Genomic DNA, 16,151 nt, shown 5'->3' with positions numbered 1-16,151 from the left:
TGGATGGGATTGTTTCCACTTGTGCGTCGTGTGGGTGCGTTTTGGTGTGCGGGGGAAATCTGCACGGCAGAGCCGTCAGATTTCGCGTGCGGCAGGAATGTGGGCGAATCGCCCGCAATGTATTTAATAGGGAAATCGCATGCAGCGATTTATATATATATATATACATATATATCGCAGTGCCATAAAGTGACCCCGTGGCAGGAGACAGACAGGCATGTACCAGAATGATATATAGATACCGTACATGCAAAGAATGCCTCTAGATTGATATGAAAGTGGGAAGTGCATATGAGCAAATATGCACTTTATAATATGAAGCAAAGCAGCAGTAAGTGATCACATCAGCACAGGTAAATGTACCAACAGTTATCAGAATGGATGATCTCAAGGCCAGTCATGAGCTGTACAAAACCTGTAACCTGCTAAACAAGACTCATGGTCTGCTGTATCAAAAACTGGAGATAAACAGCTTCTTTAATATATTTCCCTTACAAAGGGAGGTCTATACACTCACCTAAAGGATTATTAGGAACACCTGTTCAATTTCTCATTAATGCAATTATCTAATCAACCAATCACACGGCAGTTGCTTCAATGCATTTAGGGGTGTGGTCCTGGTCAAGACAATCTCCTGAACTCCAAACTGAATGTCAGAATGGGAAAGAAAGGTGATTTAACCACTTGAGGACCCACCCTTTACCCCCCCTTAAGGACCAGCGCTGTTTGTTGTGATCTGTGCTGGGTGGGCTCTGCAGCCCCCAGCACAGATCAGGGTGCACGCAGAGCGATCAGATCGCCCCCCTTTTTTCCCCCCTATGGGGATGATGTGCAGGGGGGGTCTGATCGCTTCTGCGTGCAGGCTAGTTGCGGGGGGGGGGGCACCTCAAAGCCCCCCTCCGCGGCGACATTCACCCCCCTCCCTCTCCTACCTCTCCCCCCGGTGATCCAGGCTGCACAGGACGCTATCCGTCCTGTGCAGGCAGTGACAGGACGTCCCGTCACATGGCGGCGATCCCCGGCCGCTGATTGGCCGGGGATCGCCGATCTGCCTTACGCCGCTGCTGTAAACAAAGCTGATTATTTCCACTTGTGTTTACATTTAGCCTACGAGCCGCCATCGGCGGCCCGCAGGCTATTTACGGAGCCCCCCGCCGTGAATTGACAGGAAGCTCGCGCGAGCGGCTGCTTCCTGATTAATCAGCCTGCAGCTGGCGACGCAGTACTGCGTCGCTGGTCCTGCAGCTGCCACTTTGCCGACGCACGGTATAAGCGTATATATAATATATAATGTCAAGAAATCCGGAATACAAAGCCCCCAAAGCAGGTGGTTTTGGCGCACGGCACCCAAATAGCAGTAATATTATACTGTGCGGGGCACATAAGGGTGATTTGGGGTACCAGCCAAACTCCAAACTACTTCCCTGCGCTTCCCCCCAGGTTTATATGACTCAGAGGAAGAATAGTATTTAACGCCGGTGGGGATTATTTGAGCGCAGCAGGATGAGCCATCAATCAGCTCACTGGCGGCGTACTAGTATAGTACTTTATACCTTGCATTAAAATGCCAATTTAAAGTGAGCTTGCACCACCAAGATTAACTCATTAGTGCAGTATAGTTAAATACACGCCTGTATTGCCCATCTGAAGTCAGTTCAGTTTAATTTAAACTAAAAGTTCAATTCAAACTCTGTACAGTGATTCTTTACGTTTGGTCTGCGATTATGTTTGCAGTTTTCACTGGTTTCTAGGAACACAAGCAAACACAAATGCAAAAAAAAAAAAAAACAAACAGCAAGAGCAACATTTGCGATCGGACAAAATCAAATCACACTAAAAAGGGTTCCTGCAAATTTCACAACATACCAGATGACCTCGTGTTTTGCAAATGAATGGAAATGGATTGCAAATGGAAAGACATGTAAAATAACCCAAACTGCTATGGGTAACTAATGTGCACACTGTCCACAATTCACAGTTGTGTCTGTTACTGCTGTAAAGTAAAAGTATGTCCTTTATACCTGTATATACTGCTGGATGTTTTCATAACATGCATAAGCTATGGGTGAATTGTGTACTTATGCAGCTCTGATGTTCTGAATGTACTCAGCGTTGTTTATGGACTATTGTCTGTACAATATACAATGTAAAGCACCACAAAAGATGATAGAGCTTTATAGACTTAATAACAACATCATTAATGAGGGAAACATGAAGCTTAATACTATATGATCACAAGAAAGAAGGGAAAAAGTTGATGAATTATCTAGTTTGCCATTTTGGCAGTGATATTAGGTGACTCACAGTTTAATAATAGAATACTGCTAAGTACAGAAATGTCCCTTTTTGGCCCAGTTCACTACAATGTGGTGGTTTTCCAAAACCTGCCTGGTGATTTGAAAAAGCACTGGAAAGATTGCAAAATGACAGCAAAATTAATGAGAAAACTAAACTAAACAGACTAGTGGCCTGTTAAAAGGCCAGCTGCAGTGAGAACATTAAACAAGGAGACAATTCCATTTTTCGGAGGCCTAGTTAAACAGATGTCATATCTCATGACCACACTAGACAGATGTTAAAAAGCAATACTAATGTCTGTTAACAAATGCACAGGCTCCTCTGTTTTTACACTTGTATTAAAGATCCATGAGAGATATGATCCAATATTTACCAGCTGGCCTTCAGTTTCAAGTTACACTACATGGATCTAACAACCTCAAATGATTATATGGTGCTTCAGGCTGCAATGCCTCCAGGAATCTTGCTGGATACAAGCTAATGATAACTTTTACCAATGAGAAGCCTCAAAATACCACAGCAATAACAACTCTGTTATTGCACATAATTGAATGGTGGAAAAAGGAAGGGAGGATAACTCTTATAACATGGATGTATATCAGACACAAAAACTGGAAAACAAAAAGCTGAAAAGTTATAAAATGTAAGGCTTAGCCCTCTTGAACACTACATGCGATTCTGATTTTTTTTTTATACAATCCGATTTTTGATTCCGATTAAAAAACAGCAGCATGCCTTTTTTTAATCCGAATAAAAAAATCAGATCGTATGAAAAAAAAAAAAATCAGAATTGCATGTAGTGTGCAAGAGGCCTTATTCTGGCTACACAAAATGTGAACCTTATGGTGCCCATACATGGTACAATTAAAATGTTCGATTTTGTCATTTATTCAACCAAAACGATCAAATCGAACAAAAGTTGAAAAGAATCCTTTTTTTTTAATCAAGAAAAACAAATGATTATCCTGTTTATGTTTGTTTTAAAAATCCAATTGGACATGTTGGAAAAATCTTTATAATCGATATAACGGATAACTGAACAAAATTAATGAAAAAAAATTGTACCATTACAGTGATCAAGTAAAACAATTTAGTGAAATTACCAAAAACTAAATTGTGTTTGAATGTATGTGCGGCAATAAATTAAATTCTCCTTCTCTGGGACTGTTCCAATCAGTTTTCAGATTACAGATGAGTAGGTAGTACTTTAAAACCCAGCAGTGAGGAGAATGAAAAGCAGGGGTAGATAAAGAGAGTTATATCACAATTGCTTAACATGTACAGACCGCTAGTAACAGGAAAAAGTTTCTAAACAGGTAGTCAGGAGGGCTCAGATCTCTTCAGGGAATTAGTATATTATCATAGTAAAATCAATCACAGGGACAGTTTGGGATTGATTTTGCATGTAAATACACATCATTTTTTAATTATGGGCATGGTGTTTAGTACTAGTAAGGGTGGAACTTCTCTCTGCACCAAGTGAAATCTTTAAAGAACTTCTTCTGACATTCTGGCACCTTTTATGAACAGAACAAAAAAAAATTTGCACTATAGAACCTGCCCATGACTGCATTTACTAGTACTGATAATTTGGTCATCATTTCTTCTAAATGGTCTGACTAGCAGACTGTTAATACGGTAACTGCATAAGGATTTTTTTTAAATCCTGTCTGGGAAAGATTATGAAGTCCAGCTATTAAAACTCAACCTCAATTTTTGGTTTTAGCAACCTTAAATTCAAGGCAAATTTTTGTGAAGCAAAATTTTCATCTGGCACTGAAAAAATATTTTCCAATTGTCTTATTTAAAGATATGGCCTTATTTATTAAACCTGAAACAGGCCCCTTATATTAATATGTTTTGCTGTGCACATATTTCTATGTATGTGCATGGGCAGAAGTACATATCAACTCCATCCACACCAGCAATTCAATGCCCTATTCACAGTGGGAAAATGCATTGGGTCTGCCAGCCTATTTAAAACCGAGAGCTGGTTCACATCTAATGCATTTTTCAAGTGCAAAAAAAAGACAAAACACCACTGCTTCTTTATGCATACTGCACACAGCAAGCACAAGTTCACACTAGCAGTGCTTTCAAAGAGGATTGCTGATTACCAGAGATTAGTACAATGAGGGTGATCGCACTGCAGTGTTTGCATTCAATCACTACCGTGCTGCATGCAGCATTTTCTGAGCGATTGCACTTTAAGGAACACTGAAAATCACACATTCGCTTTTAAAAAAAAAAATCACTTTGCAAAATAGATTTTCTGCGATTTGGAGTGTGAACCAATCTTTAAAGAGTGTGAAGGCTGCCTAAAAAAATGACATTGGCTGAGAACCTGTGGTAAAAATTGCTAATTAATTACAGCATTATTGCAAGTAGCCACAAGAGGGCACCTCCTCCAGCCTTTCATGCCACTGAAAAGCATCTTCAGTGCAGCATATTATAAGTGGTGGTGTCAGATGCCATAGATTTCCCACACTGCATCACAAGCTGCATTCATTTTATTAGCATTATCTGGCTGACTCAGGACTGACAAAATTAAACGTTGAACTTTATAGAACTTTTATAAATTACATTTTGGAAATTACACAGTTCTCATCTTGACACCTTTATGAAATAGGTCTGAAAACTAAAAATGATGCAACCTGAAACCATTGTTTCAGTTGTGCTATAGGTGAAGCAGGTGTTTTCAGCACTACTGGTTTTGTGTTTTTCATTTTAGTATAACTACTTTGATTGTACTGACCAGTGTACATTCTGGGAAGGCTCATCCTTTATTACCAGAAAATGGCCACTTTTTTTCGTCGAGCGACTTCTTTTTAAGCGCATATAGGTCTACAGTCAGTTGACTGTTTGCAAAGTGAATTGTGACTGCGACACACACAATTTCTCACTCCCAGCTCTAGCAATTTCCTACTTATACAGGCGCCTGTCAGCCAATCAGGTGCACAGTTATACACCCTTTGCCTGCCGTACCAAATCTAGCAGGAATTGCATAAATTAGGCAGCAGTCAGGTGGGAGGCTTCGGTTGCACATAATCATAGATTATATCATCTAGCAGGGCCGCCCCGTGTAGGCATCCCTTCCACAGGGCTCCCTCCCTAATCACTCACCTGTCACTCACCTCCTGGAAGCTGCAAAAAAATAATTTGAAACCACAAACACTGGTTCACACAACAACTGGGGGCCCCGGATTCTCTCACTGGCCAGGGCCCCCAAACCACCATGTGATACCTAGAGGCTGACAGGCACCTGCTGACCAGATAAAGGTAGGAAATTGCTAAAGCTGGGAGTGAGCAATTGTGTGTGTTGCGGTCAGCATTCAGTATAGAGGCAGTGGGGGTGAATTCCCTTGGTGGTGAGAGTTCCAGGGGCCCACCCGCACTTCACGTTAGGTATTGCATGGTGGTTTGGGGGCCCTTTTTTTGTACTGCCTTTTATAAATAGGCCCTTATGTTTCTTATTTGTCCAACAGCATCCTTCTTATTGGGAAATGTTAGGTGTTAAAGAGAAACTGCAATGAAAATAACATAATCAATAAAATTGCTCTTTTATTTACAATATTCATGTATTAATTATTTAGTCAGTGTTTGCTCATTGTAAAATCTTTCCTCACCCCAATTTACATTCTGAAATTCATCACAGGTGCAACATCTTTAGTCCTGTCAGGTGATCTCTGTGATCTCTGTTTTTACTGTGTCCAGAAGCCAGTAAAAATAACACCTTGTCTCCCAGAATGTTCTGGGTGGCAAATTCCTCATAGCTAATTAGCTTAGGCTAAACATCACTGAGAGGGCAGGACTACATCCAATATATAGATGTAGGAAGTGTTTCTGATGCTGAAACCAGGAAAATTACCATACAAGTGGGTATGCTGAATAGTTTACTGCATTCTACCATTTGTCACTACAGTGCTCCTTTAAAGAGGAGCTGTTAGGTATAGGGTCTCAGAGAAAATAAACACATATATCAGTAGCTAAATATTGGCTGTACTTACATTACATATGCATTTCACTGTCCACGTTTGGATTTCACAGAATCTTTATATAGTATTTGCAGAGAATGATGCTCCTGACAGCTCATGGCAGGTTCCATGTTTGTCTGTCTCCTATGAAGCCAAATGTGTCCTCATGTCCTGCCTGCTTCCTGATGATTAGACTCACACAAAAGATCGGTAATGTAAAACACTACTGTGCAGTGAATATTAATTAGCCATGTGGCTAGGAACAATAGCGGACTCCTGCAGTGTACTCTGCCGGGAGTTTTTTCAATGTTGTGAGCTGCTGCTTTTGTAACACGAGCCCTGTAACTTATCACTAGCAGCTGAGGGGAGGGCCCCAGAATGCTTTGCTGTATGGTATGCGGCTCTCGGCTTCTTAAGAGCTTGGGTCTAACATCCTTGCAGTTCAGCACACATCAAAACTAAGAGAGATTTTTAACCACTTGAGGACCCACCCTTTACCCCCCCTTAAGGACCAGTGCTGTGCTGAGTGATCTGTGCTGGGTGGGCTCTGCAGCCCCCAGCACAGATCATGTAGCAGGCAGAGAGATCAGATCACCCCCCTTTTTTCCCCACTAGGGGGATGATGTGCTGGGGGGGTCCGATCTCTCATGCCTGCATGTGGCTGGCGGGGGGGGGGGGGGCAGCTCAAAGCCCCCCTCCGCGGCGAAATTCCCCCCTCCCTCTCCTACCTGCTCCCCCCTCCCCCGGAGATCAGGGCTGCACAGGACGCTATCCGTCCTGTGCAGCCAGTGACAGGCTGTCCCCTGTCACATGGCGGCGATCCCCGGCCGCTGATTGGCCGGGGATCGCCGATCTGCCTTACAAATGTAAACAAAGCGGATTATTTCCGCTTGTGTTTACATTTAGCCTGCGAGCCGCCATCGGCGGCCCGCAGGCTATTCACGGAGCCCCCCCGCCGTGAATTGACAGGAAGCAGCCGCTCGCTCGCCTGGTCCTGCAGCTGCCACTTTGCCGACGCGCGGTATGAGTGCGCGGTCGGCAAGTGGTTAACTTCAGTATTGCCTTTTTGGCTTCCTTCTAAACTGTTTAACACAGGAGAATAGAGGTTTAAATTAGCTTTTGCAGCCTGACAGTTACTCTTTAATGTAGCATATTAATACTAACATACTATATGTTACTTTTCTTTTGTTCAGCGTAAAGAAAAATAATTTAAAAATATAGGGTTTAAGGTGCCCATTAAAGGTACAATTTTTTTATCAAATGTGATCTTTCGATGCGATTTTTATGATGGAATTGTATAGAAAATTTGACGTTTATGAAGGCAATCGATAGTGAACGATTCTTTGGTCGATTGCTTTATAGGACAAAATTGATCCGAAAGTTGGAAAATTTGATCGTATTTCAAGAAAGAATCGTTCAGTAAATGTGAACATTCAATAAATGCCTTCAGATTACTTAGGATCATTCAAATCGCATTGAAAGATCACATTTAGTAAAACATTTTACCGTTAATGGGCAACTTAAACGTTAAAAAATGAGATGGGTGCGGTGTGGAATAAATGCATTGTCTGCTGTCATCTCCCATTTACACATGCTGGCAAAATCACACCGCTACTTGCCAAAGCTAGAGTATCCAGCTGAATGTGACATGGCATTACTAGAGTATACCCTGATCTGTCTCTATTTATAATAACCTGAACACACTCCAATTTTATTCTGAGGGAAAAAAAAAAAAGAACATGCCAGTGTCCATGAAACCGTTGCTTTGTCCGGAGCTGTGCATGTTTCTTATGCAGCTGGCACTGGAGTAAAGCAGCCAAAGAGATATTTGGCAATGACAACCATCAGACCAACATGCTACATGGCGAGATAGCCCTCCTTCCAAGTTGGACTGCTCTGTGTGGACCAGCTGCTCTGCTGGGAAATCTGGAATCAATGCTATGCACACTTTGCCCAACACCCCCATGGCCTCAACAAACATTAACACTTACGTAGCCACACTGAATAAAACAAAGAGCATAGTCAAAACATGGCTCTCAAAATGGTTATCTCACTTGTCCACCGTGGAAGGCCGTGTCAATCAATTAGTCTTCAGTACACTGAAGCAACGCTAATGGGAGGTAACCGGAGCCCTTCATTTTCCTAATGTTACAAAAAGCCAGCCAATAAGGGGCCCTATGTCAAGAAACTGAAGATAGAACATGTTTATAGTGAAATTATTAACAGCTGTGAGCTGGTGATTAAAGCCAAACCTTGTGCACAAGGAAAATCAAGGTATGAGGCTCTGTTCACATCTAAAATCGAAATCACTGATGGCAGAGATTTTCGATTTTTTGAGCGTTTTTTCACTTCTCCCAGCGCTCCGCAGCGTGCTACGATTTTGTACAAAACGCTTTTGCAAAAGCAATACTGTTTTTTTCACTTCCTGATGTCAGTCAGGAAGTTAACTTTTTGACCTGGAAAAGAATAAATACAATTTATTCTTAAAACCGCAATCGCTGGATAAAAATAATATATATTTGTGAGCGTTTTTCCTATACCTTCCATTGTAGCAAAATCGACCCGAATATGGTACAGGCAACGCTTTGCGGAGCACAAAGCAGACGAAAAGCGCTGATATGAACCTTCTCATTGAGATTCATTGCACATGCGTTTTGTGGGCGATTTTGAAAATCGCCTGTGCTTGAAAAAAGGCAGAAAACGCCCTAGTTGTGAACGAGTCCTAAATCCCATGCAATCTAAAAGTATTGCTGTGCTATTTTTATTTTTTAAGAAATCTGCGTAAGGATATATACAGCTCTACCTCAGACTGCTACAATGGTCTATCTGGTCACGATTCACCCAGCTGAAAAGCCTCTCTTCACTGCCGTTGGGGTCTTGGCTGTTCACTTTGTAATTCACTCAGTTGTAAGCTATGCCTACAAGGAATGCCACCATGACTACTTGGTACCTGGCCACACAAGCCCAGCCCTTGTCCGATACGGCTACTTTTGGGTGCAAAGCACTGGATGGGATGAGATACACACTTTCCCAGTTACTTTATCTTACAGTACCCTGGTTTTTGTGTCTGCTGGAAAATAGTAAGAGAATATTTTTTTCCACATGCATTTTAACGGTTTCAAAAAAAGAAAACACCATCCGGCACCATTCAGCTATAGTGACAAAGCCTTATTTGAAACATAGCAGATCAGCTGTAAGAGAGGTGAGGCTCCAACAATCATGTGCTGGGGCAGCAAAGCAGATCGGTTTGAAGGATAAATGACACAGGGCCCATATGCAATTAACTTTTTCTTCAATGTTTTCTAATAGCTGATATTTTCAGACTTTATCAATAAAATGCCTTTTCAGCCACCAGCAAGCAAGAAAATACATATTAGGAGTATCGGAGAGGCTTCTCTGTCAGCAGAGCCCATGCCTCCTTACCCTTTCATAGCTTAAAGTGACACTGAAGCGAAAAAAAGTATGACAATGAATTGTATGTGTAGTACGGATAATTACTATAACATTAGTAGCAAAGAAAAGCAGCTCATATTTTTATTTTCAGTTATATAGCTTTTTTTTTTTTATAACATTGCATCATTATGTAATATATGCAGTTTACAAACTACACTCTGTATTTTAAACTATGAAACAGAGCAGAGCTAATGACCCTTTGAACGTCCCTGCAGTAAAATTTTATCTAAAGTTGTCTTTCACTGTTTCTTTGATGTATAAGTGCTTCAGAAAATAGCACTAACTCTGACTAAATAAGTCGGAGTGCTCAGGGAAGCTCTTTTGCATAGATAAGGCCCCGTTCACACTTGCGTTTTGGCATGCAAACGGACCGGATCCGATACGGATCCGGTCCGTTTGCATCAGGCATGCATCAGGCTGCCATCCGGATCCGTGTGGTAAAAACAGCGAAATAAAATAAAAAATTGTTGGGGTTAGCAGAAGGTGCACCTGTAGAATCAGGTCCTCCGCTGTTTAGGCCTCACCTCCACCTTCGACATACTGCCAAACAGCTCCAGCACGTAAGGTCACTGCTGCTCCACTGCTGCCCATGTGTCCCCATCCGAAATGGCCGCTAGAATACGCATAGGAAGTGGGGTAGAACGTCAGGTGTTTGTATCCTGTGTGTTCTGTGCTTTCCGTTCCCCATAGGTTTCTACTTCCGGATGGTGCAGTCAGGCTCCGATCCGGGTGCGTGGGCCGGATGATCCGGACCCGAAAAATAGCGCATGTTGGAAAAGTGTCCGGAGTCCGGATCCGATCCAGCTCCATTCTGTACGGAACGTACGCATGTGAATGTCCGCATAGACTTTGCATTGCTATGCGGAACTTACGTTCCGTTTGTACAGTATACGGTCCGGATCTGATCAGGAGGATCCGGACAGGGAACGCTAATGTGAACCGGGCCTAAGTGAAGTGTCTTAACTCTTCCTGTGCTGGAAACAATAGGAGACTCACATCTTTGCTACTAATGTCCTATTTTTTAGCAGTACTACACATACAAATCCTTATATCATAAGTTTATTTTCACTTCAGACTCACTTTAAATAGGCTATACAGTAGGGGTGGGACGACGAATCCGGCGAATCCACGAATCCCTCGAATATTGGGAAATATTCGAGATTCGTGGATTCGAATCCCGACGCCATTTTTCACTTTCCGAATCCGCCGAATCCCGACGCTGCATCGCCGCATACGCCGCTCCCCCCGCCTGCGCTCGTCCTCCCCCGACCTTCTCCGACCCCCCTGCGCCTCCTCCGTTCGCCAGCATCAACTCACCTGAGCGGAGCGCACAGAGCGGCAGACCTCTCGCCGACTTCCTGGTTCCCCTAGTGACCGGCTCTTACAATGATGTCATCAGTAAGAGCCGGTCCGGCCACTAGAGGGAACAGGGAAGTATCGAAGAGGTCTGCCGCTCTGCGCTCCATGGACAGGTGAGTAGATATTCATGCAGGGGTGAGCGGAGGAGGCACGGGGGGGGGGGGGGGGGGAGCGGAGGAGGCACGGGGGGGGAGCGGAGGAGGCACGGTGGGGGGCGGAGGAGGCCGGGGAGGGGGGTTGGCGGTGAGCAGAGGAGGCATGGGAGGCCCCTATACCTACCTACAGGCCCCTATACATACCTACAGGCCCCTATACCTACCTACCCACCTACAGGCCCCTATACCTACCTACCTACCCACCTACAGGCCCCTATACCTATCTACCTACCTACCTAAAGGCCCCTATACCTACCTACCTAAAGTCCCGTATACCTACCTACCCATCTACCTACCTACAGGCCCCTATACCTACCTACCCACCTACAGGCCCCTATACCTACCCACCTACAGGCCCCTATACCTACCTACCTAAAGGCCCCTATACCTACCTACCTAAAGGCCCGTATACCTACCTACAGGCCCCTATACCTACCTACCCACCTACAGGCCCCTATACCTACCTACCCACCTACCTACCTACCTAAAGGCCCCTATACCTACCCACCCATCTACCTACCTACAGGCCCCCCTACCTACCTACCTACGTAAAGGCCCCTATACCTACCTACCTACCGGCCCCTACACCTACCTACCTACAGGCCCCTACACCTACCTAAAGGCCCCTACACCTACCTACCTAAAGGCCCCTATACCTACCTACCTACCTACAGGCCCCTACACCTACCTACCCACCTACCTAAAGGCCCCTATACCTACCTACCTACATACCTACCTATACTGAAGGTCCCTTTACCTACCTACCTAAAGGCCCCTACACCTACCTACCTAAAGGCCCCTATACCTACCTACCTAAAGGCCCCTATACCTACCTACATACCTACCTATACTTAAGGCCCTATACCCTGCTACCTATACTGAAGGTCCCTTTACCTACCTACCTAAAGGCCCCTATACCTACCTACCTAAAGGCCCTTATACCTACCTACCTAAAGGCCCCTATACCTACCTACATACCTACCTATACTTAAGGCCCTATACCCTATATACCTATACTGAAGGTCCCTTTACCTACCTACCTATACTGAAGGCCCCTATACCTAGTTAACTACCAATACTGAAGGCCCATATACCCTGCTACCTATACTGAAGGCCCATATACCCTGCTACCTTTACTGAAGGCCCATATACCCTGCTACCTATACTGAAGGCCCATATACCCTGCTACCTATACTGAAGGCCCATATACCCTGCTACCTATACTGAAGGCCCATATACCCTGCTACCTATACTAAAGGCCCATATACCCTGCTACCTATACTAAAGGCCCATATACCCTGCTACCTATACTGAAGGCCCATATACCCTGCTACCTATACTGAAGGCCCATATACCCTGCTACCTATACTGAAGGCCCATATATCCTGCTACCTATACTTAGGGCCCCTATACCTTGCTACATATACTGAAGGCCCCTATACCTTGCTACCTGTACTGAAAGCTACCCATATTGAAGGCACCCATACCTAGCTAGCTATACTGAAGGCACCTTTACCTCACTACCTATGCCTGGGTACCTATACTGCGGGCAACTATACCATGGATCGCACAATTCTTATGTGCAGGATTCGTTAGATTCGGGATTCGAAAGGTTCGAGATATTCGAGAACCTTTATAGATTCGGATCCGGATTCGAAGAAATTGTGGATTCATCCCATCCCTACTATACAGCCTGAAATTACACTTTCATCTAATGCTGTCATCCTGTCACTTAAAAGTTATATATACCTGCTGACTCCACTCCTCCTGAAAACCACCAAAAGCTGCCGGATTCTGTCGCATAGCCCCGTGCCCCAAGCTAGGGGAAAAATAAATAAAAAAATTCGCCATTCTGTTTTCTCTACTCCAGATAAAAAACAGAATGGCATTATTTCAGCAGGGGGTGGGGCTATGCGACGGAACCCGGTGGCCACTCGGCTTTTGGAGATTTTTGGGAGGAAGGACACCAACAGGTAAATATAACTTTTGTGTGACAAAAGGATAGCAGCATAAGATCAAAGTGCAATTTCAGGATGTATTGCCTCTTTAACCACTTGAGGACCTAGGGCTTTCTACCCCTTAAGGACCGGCCACTTTTTTTCCATTCAGACCACTGCAGCTTTCACGGTTTATTGCTCGCTCATACAACCTACCACCTAAATGAATTTTGGCTCCTTTTCTTGTCACTAATAAAGCTTTCTTTTGGTGCTATTTGATTGCTCCTGCGATTTTTACTTTTTATTATATTCATCAAAAAAGACATGAATTTTGGCAAAAAAATGATTTTTTTAACTTTCTGTGCTGACATTTTTCAAATAAAGTAAAATTTCTGTATACATGCAGCGCGAAAAATGTGGACAAACATGTTTTTAATAAAAAAAACCCATTCAGTGTATATTTATTGGTTTGGGTAAAAGTTATAGCGTTTACAAACTATGGTGCAAAAAGTGAATTTTCCCATTTTCAAGCATCTCTGACTTTTCTGACCCCCTGTCATGTTTCATGAGGGGCTAGAATTCCAGGATAGTATAAATACCCCCCAAATGACCCCATTTTGGAAAGAAGACATCCCAAAGTATTCACTGAGAGGCATAGTGAGTTCATAGAAGATATTATTTTTTGTCACAAGTAAGCGGAAAATGACACTTTGTGAGAAAAAAAAAAAAAAAAAAGTTTCCATTTCTTCTAACTTGCGACAAAAAAAAATGAAATCTGCCACGGACTCACCATGCCCCTCTCTGAATACCTTGAAGGGTCTACTTTCCAAAATGGGGTCATTTGTGGGGTATGTTTACTGTCCTGACATTTTGGTGGGTGCTAAATTGTAAGCACCCCTGTAAAGCATAAAGGTGCTCATTGGACTTTGGACCCCTTAGCGCAGTTAGGCTGCAAAAAAGTGCCACACATGTGGTATTGCCGTACTCAGGAGAAGTAGTATAATGTGTTTTGGGGTGTATTTTTACACATACCCATGCTGGGTGGGAGAAATATCTCTGTAAATGACAATTTGTTAATTTTGTATAACACACAATTGTCCATTTACAGAGATCTTTCTCCCACTCAGCATGGGTATGTGTAAAAATACACCACAAAACACATTATACTACTTCTCCTGAGTACGGCGATACCACATGTGTGGCACTTTTTTGCACCCTAACTGCGCTAAAGGGCCCAAAGTCCAATGAGTACCTTTAGGATTTCACAGGTCATTTTGAGAAATTTCGTTTCAAGACTACTCCTCACGGTTTAGGGCCCCTAAAATGCCAGGGCAGTATAGGAACCCCACAAATGACCCCATTTTAGAAAGAAGACACCCCAAGGTATTCCGTTAGGAGTATGGTGAGTTCATAGAAGATTTTATTTTTTGTCAAAAGTTAGCGGAAAAAGACACTTTGTGAAAAAACACAATTAAAATCAATTTCCGCTAACTTGTGACAAAAAATAAAATCTTCTATGAACTCGCCATACTACTAACGGAATACCTTGGGGTGTCTTCTTTCTAAAATGGGGTCATTTGTGGGGTTCCTATACTGCCCTGGCATTTTAGGGGCCCTAAACCGTGAGGAGTAGTCTTGAAACGAAATTTCTCAAAATGACCTGTGAAATCCTAAAGGTACTCATTGGACTTTGGGCCCTTTAGCGCAGTTAGGGTGCAAAAAAGTGTCACACATGTGGTATCGCCATACTCGGGAGAAGTAGTACAATGTGTTTTGGGGTGTATTTTTACACATACCCATGCTGGGTGGGAGAAATACCTCTGTAAATGGACAATTGTGTGTAAAAAAATCAAAAGATTGTCATTTACAGAGGTATTTCTCCCACCCAGCATGGGTATGTGTAAAAATACACCCCAAAACACATTATACTACTTCTCCCGAGTACGGCGATACCACATGTGTGGCACTTTTTTGCACCCTAACTGCACTAAGGGGCCCAAAGTCCAATGAGTAACTTTAGGATTTCACAGGTCATTTTTGTTTCAAGACTACTCCTCGCGGTTTAGGGCCCCTAAAATGCCAGGGCAGTATAGGAACCCCACTAATGACCCCATTTTAGAAAGAAGACACCCCAAGGTATTCTGTTAGGAGTATGGTGAGTTCATAGAAGTTTTTATTTTTTTGTCACAAGTTAGCGGACATTGATTTTAATAGTTTTTTTTCACAAAGTGTCATTTTCCGCTAACTTGTGACAAAAAATAAAATCTTCTATGAACTCACCATACTCCGTACGGAATACCTTTGGGGGTCTTCTTTCTAGAATGGGGTCATTTGTGGGGTTCCTATACTGCCCTGGCATTTTAGGGGCCCTAAACCGTGAGGAGTAGTCTTGAAACCAAATGTCGCAAAATGACCTGTGAAATCCTAAAGGTACTCATTGGACTTTGGGCCCCTTAGCGTACTTAGGGTGTAAAAAAGTGCCACACATGTGGTACCGCCGTACTCAGGAGAAGTAGTATAATGCGTTTTGGGGTGTATTTTTACACATACCCATGCTAAGTGGGAGAAATATCTCTGTAAATGACAATTGTTTGATTTTTTTACACACAATTGTCCATTTACATAGAAATTTCTCCCACCCAGCATGGGTATGTGTAAAAATACACCCCAAAACACATTATACTACTTTTCCTGAGTACGGCGGTACCACATGTGTGACATTTTTTTGCAGCCTAGGTGCGCTAAGGGGCCCAACGTCCTATTCACAGATCATTTTGAAGCATTTGTTTTCTAGACTATTCCTCGCGGTTTAGGGCCCCTAAAATGCCAGGGCAGTATAGGAACCCCACAAGTGACCCCATTTTAGAAAGAAGACACCCCAAGGTATTCTGTTAGGTGTATGGCGAGTTCATAGAAGATTTTATTTTTTGTCACAAGTTAGTGAAAAATGACACTTTGTGAAAAAAAACCAATAA

General features: G+C 43.1%; 1 protein-coding gene across 3 annotated transcripts in view; it reads right to left on the bottom strand.

The window, feature by feature from the left end:
• FOCAD (focadhesin) overlaps positions 1-16,151 on the bottom strand; it is a 256,927-nt gene that overhangs the window by 142,241 nt on the left and 98,535 nt on the right. The gene's annotated exons all lie outside the window — the stretch shown is intronic.

This window comes from Hyperolius riggenbachi, chromosome 1, assembly GCF_040937935.1.
Source record: "Hyperolius riggenbachi isolate aHypRig1 chromosome 1, aHypRig1.pri, whole genome shotgun sequence".
Classification (NCBI taxonomy): Eukaryota; Metazoa; Chordata; class Amphibia; order Anura; family Hyperoliidae; genus Hyperolius; species Hyperolius riggenbachi.
The sequence above is the reverse complement of the archived record's forward strand: the minus strand, read 5'-3'. Positions and strand labels throughout refer to the sequence as shown.